Below are 10582 nucleotides of genomic sequence, written 5' to 3'. Positions count from 1 at the left end.
CCCAAAATCCCACTAGTTAACCCCTTTAAGCCTAAACCTTTTCATTTCTAAACCCACAAAACAAACACCCTTTAACCACCAAAACCCTTTTTCTTTTCAACCCTTTATTTTGGTAAAAAGCTCGGTTCTCTTGTGACGTTTCCTTGTCACAAAAAAAAAAAATTTGAAAGTCTAGCAATAAACAAACAAGTTCCTCAAAGAAACTTTGTTTGAAAATGCCTAGCTTGAATAAAAGTCACAAAAATAAAAAGTTTTACGACGACCGACGCTTTTTACGCTTTTAGCCCTTTTTACTAACCAATAACCCAAAACCACCTACCTTTAGCCCAAGCCTAACCCTTCCCAAGTCCTCTTGATATTTACAAAGGTTTATAGTTAAAAAGGAGGAGGATTGATTGCTTGGAAAGCATATGGTAGAAGTAAGTTCCATGTCGGTGTCGAGTGTTTCACAAAAATACATCTTCGGCCGAGTGTTGAGTGATCTCCCGTGAGGTATGTGAATTTGTATATAAATGGAATTTTAAAGAGGTATGTTATGCCCAAATAAGTAATTAAATAAATTGTAACCAATAGGATTGTAAATAATATAAAAATAAAACCCAATAAAGATCTTGGATTCCCAACACTCAAGACAAGCCCAAAACTTATCTTTTACCCGTTTCATTTGGGGGTGTAAGCCACATAATAAAGAGTTTTGCTTGAGGACAAACAAAGATTCAAGTGTGGGGGTATTTGATGTGTGTAAAACGCAACAAATAAATTACATCAAATGAGGCATAAAACTAACTCTTTTTTAGTACTAATGTTGGAAAAAATGTGCTTTTGTCTTCCTTTTGTATTTTCAGGACCGAACGAGCTTAAATGAACAAAAGGAACAAATATGCAGCAAAAACTAACATAAATACAAAGAAAAAGAATAAACGTGGCATGCCCGACCACTCGACAACATCTTCCCAAGCAAAAACAAGAAACAGGAGGCTGACCACAGCCCGTGCCCAGCGGACACGGGGGCGTGGTCAGGTGTTTGCAGAAATGGACAAAGTTGTGGAAGCTTCTATTCCCGACACGGGGGCGTGCCCAGCTCAGCATGGGGCATGGTCAACACTAAGATGTAACACCCCGAAAATAAAAACCCTTACCTTGAAACTTTAAAGAATTAATAAACAAGAAATTACTAACTAGGAATATAATCTAGTTAAGTTCAAGTCTTGAAACAATGCATGATATGGCTAAAACACATTAACTTAAGAACAAAACAAAGCTGGGGGACTAAACTTGTCAAATTAGAAAAGTTGGTTACTAATAGTAACAAAACCAAACCAAACACACCAAAATTGGTGTGTCTGGTCGATCAAGAGAAGAGGGGCGACAAGGGGGTTCTCCAAACCCTAGCTTCATACCAAAATCCTTTAATTGAAGCCCCAAATCTGTCTCAAATCAAGTTCTAAACACAAATTAATCATCACCTCGCTGTAGGAATCAAAGGTATGTAAAATCTTGATATTTTGTCCATCTTGAATTCTAGGCTAAGTGTGAAAAACAAGAAATTCAACTTGATTGTTGATGCATGACTGAAATTAGAAGGGTTATGAGGTTTAGGATCAAACCTTAGATGATTTCTTGACACAACCTTGTATGATACTTGTAGGGTTACATAATCACCATTGTAGGTGAGTAGTGAACTCCAAGAAACTTGATAAATGCAGAATTTAAAACTCTTGTTCTAGCACAATCAGAAATTTGGAAGTGATTTCTGAAATGTTAGAATGACAAGATATGTGCAAAGTTGTTTAATTAAAGTGAAATTCGATGAAAACTACCAGATATGAACTTGGTAATGATTGTAGGAAAATCTGACCCGCTAGGTGTTTGTTGAAATGCCTAAGTGAGGATTTAAATGTAAAATGTTGATAAAAACGCAGATTTGATAATGGTCCATAATGATGTGATTGTGGTCATAAAAAGAGTTCTAAACATGTTGTAAACTGAAATTTCTAGGCAAAGAGTCCGGATCGTCAAGCGGACAAGCCGAAGGGAATCCACGGGGAAAGGGTGTGCTCTAAAGGTACGAAATTACCATTTCGTTACGTAAAGGTTAATTATTGTTTTCTTTATGTCATAGAATAAAGCATGGTAAACAGGATAGACCCTTGTGTCACAAAAGAGACTTTTCGTCTTAAACAAGTGAACGGGTCAAAACAAGTGATAAGCATGAAATCTTGCATATCCTGAATGGAGTGTAAATTCAGCACCCAAACGGGTCAAACAAGTTTTAGTAATAAGCAAGAAGCAAGACACTATTACATAATGCACGATTTACATGACGTGTAAGCCGTGTAGCTAATACCATAAGCAAGTTAAGAAACTTTGCTCTTAATATAGGAGTTAAAGTTTAGATATTTGATGCATGACAATAGCACAAACGATTAACTATATGCCTTGTAATTTAGTTGTAAACTAATCCGTAGACATGCCCTCATGAGAATAGTTGAGTATTATCATAAGTGAAATACAAGTATGGAGAAATTAGCCCAGTCGCTTAACAATTAATGTGAGATTAAGCTGTTTGACGCTCGAAAACAACCAGCAAAACTGCATTTGAAACAAGGGGGTTTTGTGCAGGGCACACCGTAAATTACGGTGGTACCGTAATTTACGGTGGCCAGCATACTGTTACGGTGGGAACCTACTGATTTACGGTAGGTTCCAAATTGCCCAGAAGCCACCGTAATTTACGGTGACACCGTAAATTACGGTGGAGCCCAGCTTGATGTGATTTCTATTTTAATCTCTGGAATAACTTGTTCGAATTTGATTGAATACGTGAAATTATATAACCATAATGCTAATGCTTGTTTAAAACATTTAGTTTTCAGGTACTCAAGAAAAAGGATGATGATCAAGCAATCGAGTCGAACCGAACACACATATTATAACGCTTCCGCACTTGATCTTTTGTTTTGTTACTATGTAAACACTAGTAGTTTTACTTTGAACATCGTTTAGTAGGTTAAACATGTGAATGTTGTAACTAGTTGGTTTTAAATCTTCAAAAGGTTTTGTAAACTCTGAAGTTTTGGCACTAAATGTATGGTTCTAACTTATAAACATCTAGTATTATAACCTGGGTCTTACAAGTTGGTAATCAGAGCCCAAGGTTGCCAATAAGTGTTCGGTTCAAGCTTGATCAAACATCCGGTATGAGTTAATCGTTTAAGTAGAAATTAGAGAATATAGAAATAAATCATGAACAAATATGCATGAAAAGGGTGTGTAAGCTCACTCAAATACAAGAAATGCATGAAACAAGAATGATTAAATCAAGTTGTGAACTTGATAAAATCAAAACAAGTAAAGCATGTGTTACAAATGGAATGTTTAACAATATATGTAAACATTTCAGTACTAAAGATGGCGGGCGGAGGTGATGGTGATGCGGTGCCAAGAGTCACCGAACAAATGAGAATAGTGATTGCCGAGGAGGTTGGAAAGGCGATCGAAAACAGTTTATCGAACTTCATTGATAAAATCCAAAATACGGTTTTATCAGTAGTAGAAGAAAGAATCAAGAAGCTAGAGGATAACTCGAATCTAGCAAAGGAAAAATCTGGAGGACGAAAGCCTTGTTCGTACAAGGAATTCATGGCTTGTAAACCACCTATATATAATGGGGAGGTTGATCCAATTGTGTGTCAACGATGGATAGGTGATATCGAGGGAGTATTCGAGAGAACTCATTGCGATGAGAATGACTACGTAGCTTATGGTACGGGTCAATTAAGAGGTCAAGCAAAAGACTGGTGGGATAATAAAAAGAAGGAGATTGGAAGTGAAGTGGCTAAGACCATGACATGGGAGGAGTTTAAGACGCCGTTTCTTAAACACCATAGTCCCAAAGCGGTCATAAACAAGATCAAGGAAGAGTTCATGCAACTCAGACACAAAGGTGAATCCATAGACAAGATCACAGGGATGTTTATGGACAAGATGAAGTTCTGTGACGATCTGATAACGAATGAAGAGCAAAAGGTTTATTACTACCATCACATGCTAAGCGCAGAGTATAGGGAGTTCATAACCCCTTCAAAGTACGAGACCCTTACCGAGATTGTCAATGCCGCTCGGGAAAGGGAGATCGAGCTGAAAAAGAGTATAGAACGGGGTGAACGAAGGGCACAAGACGTAAATCCAAGCCCTACCAAGAAAGCAAGAACGAATGAAACAGCAAAGAAATCAGATACAAAGGGCGGTACACCAAGTTGCAAAATCTGTGGCAAGAATCATAAGGGTGAATGTCGCTTCAAAGATAAGCCTTGTCCCATATGTCGAAAAACGGGACATATGGCTATATCATGCCCGGATAAAGTGACCGTTTGTTACAACTGTTACCGAACGGGTCACAAAAGATCGGAGTGCCCGGAACTGGTGGGAAAGAAAGAAGGGCAAGACTCGAAAGGTGAAGCCTCAAAAGCCAAAGCAAGATCTTTCCAATTGACCGCTGCTGAAGCAAAGGTCGAACCTGACGTGGTCTCAGGTATATTCACTGTAAATTCAATTCCCGCACGTGTGTTATTTGATACTGGTGCAAATAAATCCTTTGTTTCATATGGGTTTATTCGGCACCCTTCATTTGTTCTAACAAAATTATCTATGCCTTTAGAAGTAGAGATAGGTAATAACAAAAGCTTTATTGTTTGCGATGTATGTGAAAACTGTACGATGAACATTGATGACGAGGAATACGCAATATATTTGATTCCGATGTCGATGGGAGAATTCCAAGTGATAGTGGGAATGGATTGGCTATCTCGTTACCACGCGAAAGTGGTTTGTTTCCGAAAGGAAATAAAACTAACGTCTCCTAGTGGAAAACAAGTTATGATATATGGTGAAAAAGGAGGTAACCCGGTGATATGCACAATGCTAGAAGCCCATAAACTCATGAAACATGGATGCAAGGCCTACATGGTATATGCAAGTGAATCGGAAAAAGAACCCCTCAAAATTGAGAATGTACTGGTGGTGCGTGATTATGAAGATGTGTTTCCGGAAGAACTACCGGGGATACCACCAGAACGGGAGGTAGAGTTCGGAATCGAGTTGATTCCGGGCATGAAACCCGTGGCCAAGGCGCCATACCGACTTGCACCGTCGGAGTTACAAGAATTGATGTCTCAAATTCAGGAATTTCTCGACAAGGGGTTTATCCGACCGAGTGTGTCTCCGTGGGGCGCACCAGTCTTATTCGTGAAAAAGAAGGATGGCAGTATGCGCATGTGTATCGATTACCGAGATTTAAACAAACTCACGGTGAAGAATCGATACCCACTTCCAAGAATTGATGATTTATTTGACCAATTACAAGGAGTAAGTTGGTTCTCCAAAATTGATCTCCGATCTGGTTATCACCAATTGAAAGTCAAGGAGGAAGACGTACCGAAGACGGCCTTTCGTACACGGTACGGGCATTATGAGTTCCTTGTAATGCCCTTTGGATTGACAAATGCACCCACGGCTTTCATGGACCTCATGAACCGGGTTTGCAAACCCATGCTAGATAAGTCGGTAATTGTATTTATCGATGACATTTTGGTATATTCGAAGAATGAAGCTGAGCATGTGTGTCATTTGCGGGAAGTATTAGACACCCTCAGACGAGAAAAGCTATATGCAAAATTTTCTAAGTGCGCTTTCTGGCTAAGAGAGGTGCAATTTCTTGGACATATCATTAGTACCGATGGAGTACTAGTGGATCTGTCCAAGGTAGAAGCGGTGTCAAAATGGAACCCTCCAAGAAACCCTTCAGAAATCCGAAGCTTTTTAGGGCTTGCGGGGTATTATCGGAAATTCATACAGGATTTCTCCAAAATTGCCTTGCCATTGACCAAATTGACTCGCAAGGAGGAAAAGTTTGTATGGGGCGTTAAGCAAGAGGAAGCTTTCCAAACGCTCAAAGAAAGGTTGACCCATGCTCCGGTGTTGACATTACCGGAAGGGACTGACGACATGGAAGTTTACTCGGATGCTTCCTATTTAGGGCTCGGGTGTGTTTTGATGCAACGAGGTAAAGTCATCGCCTACGCCTCGAGGCAATTGAAGGTTCATGAAAAGAAATAGCCGGTTCACGACTTGGAATTGGCGGCGGTGGTGTTTGCCTTAAAGACATGGAGGCATTATTTGTACGGGGTAAAATTTACAATTTTAACCGACCATAAAAGCTTGAAGTATTTCTTCGATCAGAAGGAATTAAACATGAGACAAAGGCGGTGGTTGGAAACAGTCAAAGATTTCGATTGTGAAATACATTATCACCCTGGGAAGGCCAATGTAGTGGCCGATGCGCTGAGTCGCAAAGCAGATTATACCCCGATACGGGTAAGATCAATGCAACTTGTTGTGACTTCAAGCTTACTAGAACGAATTCGAGAAGCATAGGATGAAGCTGTAAAGGCGGAAAACTGGAAAAAGGAAAGAATTATCGGCCAAGTTAAGGACCTTGAGATAGGCAGTCACGGCCTAAAGACTCGTTTTAATAGAATCTGGGTCCCTAACACATGTGAGGTTAAGAAGCTTCTACTCGATGAAGCTCATAAATCCCGTTATTCCATTCATCCGGGAGCGACCAAGATGTATAATGACTTGAAGCAAAACTATTGGTGGCCCGGAATGAAGCGTGACACCGTGAAATACGTGGAAAAGTGTTTGACTTGCCTACAAGTTAAGGCGGAACACCAAAAGCCATATGGTAAACTTCAACCGTTAGAAATCCCGGTTTGGAAGTGGGAGCAAATTACGATGGACCTATTGACCAAACTGCCTAAAACAAGTCGTGGTTTTGATGCTATATGGGTAGTCGTGGATAGGTTAACTAAAAGTGCTCACTTTATTCCGATTCGTGAGACTTATACATCTGAGAAAATGTCGGAGGTATACACCAATGAAATCATAGCAAGGCGTGGGGTACCGATATCCATTGTGTCAGACAGAGATACTCGGTTTACTTCGAAATTCTGGCGTGAATTCCAAGAACAGATGGGAACTAAATTGTTCCTTAGCACTGCTTACCATCCACAAACGGATGGGCAGAGCGAAAGAACAATACAAACGTTGGGAGATATGCTGCGGGCTTGCATTATTGACTTTGGAGGTAGTTGGGATGTCCATTTACCCTTGGTCGAATTTGCATATAACAATAGCTATCACGCGAGTATTAAAATGGCCCCGTATGAGCTATTATATGGCAGAAAATGTCGGACCCCGGTATGTTGGGGAGAAGTGGGTCCGCGGGGGCTAGCACCTGCCGACATAATCCGAACTACAAATGCGAAAATCGACATAGTTCGGGCACACTTGAAAGCGGCTCAAGACCGGCAAAAGGCATATGCAGATAAAAGAAATAGGCCAATCGAATTTCAGATTGGCGATTTGGTTATGCTAAAAGTTTCCCATGGAAGGGTATTATTAGATTCAGAAAAAGGGGAAAACTAAGCCCAAGATTTATTGGGCCATTTAGAGTCATTGAACGGGTTGGTAAAGTAGCATATCGTCTTGAACTACCTGACGAGTTGAGTGGGATACATAACACATTCCACGTGTCACATCTTCGAAAATGTTTGGCTGATGAGACCGCTCATATCCACTACGATGATATCGAGGTGGATAACAGCCTCAACTATGCGGTAAGACCTATTGAGATTTTAGATCGTAAGGTGAAAATCCTAAGGAACAAAGAGATCAACCAAGTGAGGGTCAAATGGGAACACAAGAAAGGGGCGGATACCACTTGGGAATCCGAAGAGGAGATGCAACGGCTATACCCCTTTTTATTCGGTACGTAATTCGGTTTCGGGGACGAAACCCTTTTTAAGGGGGGTGGACTTGTAACACCCCGAAAATAAAAACCCTTACCTTGAAACTTTAAAGAATTAATAAACAAGAAATTACTAACTAGGAATATAATCTAGTTAAGTTCAAGTCTTGAAATAATGCATGATATGGCTAAAACACATTAACTTAAGAACAAAACAAAGCTGGGGGACTAAACTTGTCAAATTAGAAAAGTTGGTTACTAATAGTAACAAAACCAAACCAGACACACCAAAATTGGTGTGTCTGGTCGATCAAGAGAAGAGGGGCGACAAGGGGGTTCTCCAAACCCTAGCTTCATACCAAAATCCTTTAAATTGAAGCCCCAAATCTGTCTCAAATCAAGTTCTAAACACAAATTAATCATCACCTCGCTGTAGGAATCAAAGGTATGTAAAATCTTGATATTTTGTCCATCTTGAATTCTAGGCTAAGTGTGAAAAACAAGAAATTCAACTTGATTGTTGATGCATGACTGAAATTAGAAGGGTTATGAGGTTTAGGATCAAACCCTAGATGATTTCTTGACACAACCTTGTATGATACTTGTAGGGTTACATAATCACCATTGTAGGTGAGTAGTGAACTCCAAGAAACTTGATAAATGCAGAATTTAAAACTCTTGTTCTAGCACAATCAGAAATTTGGAAGTGATTTCTGAAATGTTAGAATGACAAGATATGTGCAAAGTTGTTTAATTAAAGTGAAATTCGATGAAAACTACCAGATATGAACTTGGTAATGATTGTAGGAAAATCTGACCCGCTAGGTGTTTGTTGAAATGCCTAAGTGAGGATTTAAATGTAAAATGTTGATAAAAACGCAGATTTGATAATGGTCCATAATGATGTGATTGTGGTCATAAAAAGAGTTCTAAACATGTTGTAAACTGAAATTTCTAGGCAAAGAGTCCGGATCGTCAAGCGGACAAGCCGAAGGGAATCCACGGGGAAAGGGTGTGCTCTAAAGGTACGAAATTACCATTTCGTTACGTAAAGGTTAATTATTGTTTTCTTTATGTCATAGAATAAAGCATGGTAAACAGGATAGACCCTTGTGTCACAAAAGAGACTTTTCGTCTTAAACAAGTGAACGGGTCAAAACAAGTGATAAGCATGAAATCTTGCATATCCTGAATGGAGTGTAAATTCAGCACCCAAACGGGTCAAACAAGTTTTAGTAATAAGCAAGAAGCAAGACACTATTACATAATGCACGATTTACATGACGTGTAAGCCGTGTAGCTAATACCATAAGCAAGTTAAGAAACTTTGCTCTTAATATAGGAGTTAAAGTTTAGATATTTGATGCATGACAATAGCACAAACGATTAACTAAATGCCTTGTAATTTAGTTGTAAACTAATCCGTAGACATGCCCTCATGAGAATAGTTGAGTATTATCATAAGTGAAATACAAGTATGGAGAAATTAGCCCAGTCGCTTAACAATTAATGTGAGATTAAGCTGTTTGACGCTCGAAAACAACCAGCAAAACTGCATTTGAAACAAGGGGGTTTTGTGCAGGGCACACCGTAAATTACGGTGGTACCGTAATTTACGGTGGCCAGCATACTGTTACGGTGGGAACCTACTGATTTACGGTAGGTTCCAAATTGCCCAGAAGCCACCGTAATTTACGGTGACACCGTAAATTACGGTGGAGCCCAGCTTGATGTGATTTCTATTTTAATCTCTCGAATAACGTGTTCGAATTTGATTGAATACGTGAAATTTTATAACCATAATGCTAATGCTTGTTTAAAACATTTAGTTTTCAGGTACTCAAGAAAAAGGATGATGATCAAGCAATCGAGTCGAACCGAACACACATATTATAACGCTTCCGCACTTGATCTTTTGTTTTGTTACTATGTAAACACTAGTAGTTTTACTTTGAACATCGTTTAGTAGGTTAAACATGTGAATGTTGTAACTAGTTGGTTTTAAATCTTCAAAAGATTTTGTAAACTCTGAAGTTTTGGCACTAAATGTATGGTTCTAACTTATAAACATCTAGTATTATAACCTGGGTCTTACATAAGATTTGCAGAATCTTGCAAATCTTGATAGTACAGATACGCTTCTGCACACGGGGACGTGCCCAGCGAACATGGGGCCGTGTGGAGCCTAATGCAGACAAGAGCAATTAATGAAGGAAGAGAAAGAGGATGGCCACGGGGGCGTGTCCAGCGGACACGGGGCCATGGCCGGGCTTTTGTTCAGGCTATAAATAGGGGTGCTTGGTTCACTTCAAAGGCATTCCTTGGCAAACCACCTCTCTCCCACTTTTCCACCACTCCACCACCACTACAACACCCACATCCACCACCATCATCCATCATCCACCTTAGAGTGTGTGTAGTAGTCTCGGGATTCAAGATTGATCGTAAGAGTTCTTGTCAATCAAAGGCCATGTTTGGCTAAGTCTCTTACATCACTTGGTGAAGACAAGCATTTAATGTAATACTTTTGAATTTTAATCTTTTCGCACTTTTTATTTGGTTTTGTATTAATGACTTTAATAACTAGTTTCTTATGTTGAAGGTGAAACTTCATTATCATTTGTTCGTGGTGTCTTGGCATTACTTTGCTGTCCATATAAAGTAAAAGATTTTTACCATTTATATCTCTACGGTTTATATAGAGATATGTTGGCTACCTGGTCGGGGGTTAAGGGAATGGTTTGTTAAGGTTCTTGCCTTGTTCAATGTATA

The 10582-nt window shown here is 39.5% G+C and overlaps 2 long non-coding RNA genes across 2 annotated transcripts; both read left to right on the top strand.

Moving 5' to 3' along the window:
* The first annotated feature begins 1339 nt into the window (after nucleotides 1–1339).
* On the top strand, nucleotides 1340–3108 carry LOC118491107. The gene is made up of 3 exons (XR_004890380.1): nucleotides 1340–1485; nucleotides 1999–2065; nucleotides 2870–3108. It is a non-coding gene; the product is annotated as an uncharacterized LOC118491107 (long non-coding RNA).
* A 5000-nt stretch (nucleotides 3109–8108) lies between these two features.
* Nucleotides 8109–9893, top strand: LOC118491106. The gene is made up of 3 exons (XR_004890379.1): nucleotides 8109–8255; nucleotides 8769–8835; nucleotides 9640–9893. It is a non-coding gene; the product is annotated as an uncharacterized LOC118491106 (long non-coding RNA).
* The last annotated feature ends 689 nt before the right edge of the window (nucleotides 9894–10582 follow it).

This window comes from Helianthus annuus, chromosome 4, assembly GCF_002127325.2.
Source record: "Helianthus annuus cultivar XRQ/B chromosome 4, HanXRQr2.0-SUNRISE, whole genome shotgun sequence".
In the NCBI taxonomy this organism is placed as follows: Eukaryota; Viridiplantae; Streptophyta; class Magnoliopsida; order Asterales; family Asteraceae; genus Helianthus; species Helianthus annuus.
Note: the sequence above shows the minus strand (reverse complement) of the source record. Positions and strands in the feature narration are given on the sequence as shown.